Raw genomic sequence first — 4261 nt, 5'->3', positions numbered from 1 at the left:
ATACACCTCTGATAATATAGTTTATATTATATTATATTATTTTGCATTACTGTCAAGAGATCCTTCTAAAAATTACACACTGCACCTTTAATACAGATGTCAATCATACTGTATGAATTGAGTCTCAATGTGTTAATGTACACCTGTGTGAACACATCTGACCTCATACGCACCCACTAAACATCACATTTTTAACAGCTGATTTAAATTAATTGCAAAAATATTCTCATAGACTTGTGAGCTTGGGTATGTTTGATGTGTTGAAATGTTGTTATTCAATGACATTTACACATGTTGAAATTTGTGCATAGCACTTCTCATATTATTGTATTCGTAGCATTGTCGTATTAACACTTTCCTTATTTTTGTTATTTGTTTTGGGAAAAGTGCCTGCTATATGTGTGAATGTAAATGTAATGTAAATGATGTGTAGTGTGAGGGGCAGAATGATGCATTGTTTGGCATTAATACTTTAAAAGTCAATATCATTTGAAACATTGTAGCGATTGTGTTTGTGTTCACATAGTTTGTATGATGATTTAATGTCTATGATCGGTGTATCAGCTGAATGTTTGAGTGTGATGATGAATGAGCTCAGTAATGATGAACTCGTGTCTCGTATTGCGACAGATTTGCGGGGATCTGTTGATATCAGATACACTTAGAAACTGGTGGAGAATGGAGAAGCATTACAAATCATGAGACAGATTACAGAAATGTCATTAAAGGGTGAGCCCAGACCAAAAATATACTCATTGGGTGGTTTCCCGGAGAGGGATAAGCTTAAGCCTGGACTAGGCCTTAGTTTAATTAGGAAATATACCTAGTTTTAATAAAACATGCCTTACTAAAAACATTACTTTTTGAAGCAATACAAAGGGCACTGATGTATTTAATGATATGTCAGTGCAAGTTGTTTTCAGTTTGGACGGCTCCTACATTTATTTTAATCCCTATTCGGACGGGATTAGTTTTACAGGAGGACCTCTGAGAGGCCTTCGGAATTGGCCATGTCTGTGTTTTTCTCTCACGACCTCCGTAAAAATTCCAAAGCAATTTACATACAGATTTTTCCGAACTTAGATCCTCTGAGAAATTTAATCCCGTCTGAATATGAATATTTGTGTTTGCCAGCAATATCTTTTGAACACGCGGTTCTTTTCGTGTTTTGGCCAACATGATCTGCGTAAGGTCTTACTGAATTACTGAAGATAATACATTGTTATTAATCAGGATTTCTTCATTTCTATGTGTTTATTATAAGCAGGCAGTTATATAAAACATGTATAGCAGGATTTTGATTATTAAATTCATAAACAGAAACTCCCATTTCTGAAATAGCCTCTGAATTTTAGTCCGGTCTGAATAAGCAAATAAAATCACAGACGTCGTGGGGGACACGTTAAACTCAAACGTTGTTCAAAAAAACAAATCCCTGCCAAAAGTGCTATTATCCTGTGTCGTTCAATACCCCATACCTTTCTTTGTTATGCAGGTCTTAAACTTGTTGTTTTTTTCTGTTTAAAGTGAGAGTGGATTGGAAAAAGGACCAAAAACTTCATAGAGAGTAACCCCTAAAGGCATACAAAGGGGTTTGGTGAAAAACAAACTGAAATCCAATCCATTATTTGATAGAAGTGTTGACATGCTGTGTGTTTTTCTACCGCATTGTGGTCTGTTATATGATTTATGAGTATTTTTTGGGTTCAGAGAGTTTATAGAGGAGCACAGAGTTTGACCCGGCACAAAGTTTTATTGAGGACATCACATCCAGTATCTCTCCAGATCTTTAGATGATCTCTGATAAACGCTCTCGATTCAGATCTATCCCTACGTCGTATAGCAAATGGGATCCAGTCAGGCAACTTTGTACAAACATGTTTAGTTGTAACTTTATAATTTACACCGTGACAAGATGAAAGTAAAGAGCTGAAGTTAGATTATTTAGTTTTTATTTTGTACCGATTTTCTAATGTATGATGAACTTCAGCCGGACGCAACAAACCCTGATATACTGTTATATATCTGAAACATCATCAGTGGGATTTACTTCCAGTATTCTAATATGAATCATAGACTTTCACTTCTCTATGTACAATATTCATATTCTGATGCTATTTAATACACTTGTGTAAACCCGTCTTACCCAACTGGGTGGTCTGAACTGTTTATAATGAAATGTTCCTGTATTCGTATAACTCGCAGTAAACGCACACAGACACACAGTGTGAGAGGTGGACTATCAGTACGATGATTATCGCTATCAAAATGAAGACCAAATGTTATAATGAAGAGGTTATCTGATGCATGTGCTTCTCTCTTTGGCCACGTGTGTTGAGAAATCTTGATACGAGCTTCAGGCTTTGTTACAAACGAAGTCATTTTGAAAATTGTCGATTTAATGAAGAACAACATGAAGGCGATATATTTACTTGCTTTGGCCGTGTTGCTCGTGCATTTTGTACTGGACGTCAGCCTGAAATGACTTGAAACCGTATGTTAAACATTAGCACAGAAAAGTGTGTCTAGAAAAACAGGCCGGGTATTTACTCACAGCTTTTCTGAAACAAAGGCTGTGTTTGAGTAACATTTACTTTATCTGCAGTATGCAATGCTGTGCAAACCATGCAAATTCTCTGTATGCATCAAATGATTTGCAAAAGTATTTTACAGAAAATATCTTTCCAGCGTGTTAAATGAACAAGAAGTGATTATTATTTGTTTAATATCTCTTGTGACTGGGTATTTGATCTGACTGTCAAAACGTACGGTTGTACCCGCATGCCTCAGGCGAGGAACAAAATGAGGTTATGTGACGTATTACACACTGATGGTGGAAATCTTTACTGTTACGTAATTCATGATTTTGTTGACATAGTAACAGTAGGGGGCAGACGCTGTAGTATTCTAGACCTAATGCTGTCATATCTGTGCTAATATGTATATACCAGCTGTGAATAAAATACCGTGGTAAAGGTTGTATTCGTTGCAGCTTGCAGAGGTGGCACGCTGTGATGCTCTTATAAGCTCCAGATGTGTAAATGAAAGTGATTATGAGAGTGATGATGCTGGAGAGAATGAGTCAGTCAGTCGGGTCACGTGATCATCTGAACAGTGCCGTACACCAAAACCCATGCTGAGACTTTAACCATAAAATAAAAGTTTGAGGATTTTTAGGATTTCTCGTTTAGTAGTTTAGTGGTCATGATAAATGCAAATGTTATTCTCTGTGTGTAAAGAAGACCATTTAATGTGTATTTCCTGTACAACAACGTAACTCTCTGTGTAACTACCATATGATGCATCATTGGAGAAACTAATTAGCTGTTTACATGATAACATAATAACGTTGTTGTTGTCCCAGCGGCATTTAAACAATGGTTGTGCAACATAGTTAATGACTATTGGATTTTTTTGCAATATGTTTCATTTAATCGCAGGTGTATTCAACATACTAGGGCACATACGCACATGCACACTTTTCAAAAGTAGTTCTTTCATTTTCTTGAAAACTTAAATGCCGTAGATTTGAATTGGAATGATGTATATTAAATTAACTGCATGCTGCTTATTTCTTATTTACCTGAAAAGTGTGATCTGTGAAAATCATAGTCTTTAAAAAAAGATGGATGACTCAATGTTGCTTCCTTCCATTGTAATGAACTGAGTGTTAAATGTAGGACGATGGGCGCTGACACATTACGCAAAAACGTCAGTTTGGAACCTGGGCATGCACGGAAGGAATCGTCTGTGGAGCCCGGAGGCGGAGCTGCGGTATCAAACTTTCGCCCAAATGCTCGCACGCCCAATTCAACCACGCACCTTGAATGTCTCATTTCACTGGCTTGCTTAAATAATGTAAGTTAAATATGAATACAACTAATGACGACACATAATAATACACTATTATTATTTTGAAAACAGGACAGCTATTTTTTAAATGATTTAAAATGAACAACAAGTTTATCCGATGTGTTGGACAGCAACATTAATGATCATGCAGTCTGTTTTAACTAACATTAGGCGTGTTATCTTAGGTATTAACATTTATTAAATCGCTTAAAAGCCCACATTTAACGTTTATGGAAAAAACTCACTAAACATGCGTACGCACAAATTTGTTCGGAAAATGAACATACAGACGTTTTAACTTACAAATCCCGATTCAACAAAAACTTTCGTACTAAAATTTATTTGAAATGTATACAAAAACGTAAGAACAACTTAGACCCCACGTACGCCATAATCATGAACAAGGAAA

Source organism: Paramisgurnus dabryanus, chromosome 4 (assembly GCF_030506205.2).
Source record: "Paramisgurnus dabryanus chromosome 4, PD_genome_1.1, whole genome shotgun sequence".
Lineage (NCBI taxonomy): Eukaryota > Metazoa > Chordata > Actinopteri > Cypriniformes > Cobitidae > Paramisgurnus > Paramisgurnus dabryanus.
This window is presented reverse-complemented; position numbering follows the sequence as displayed.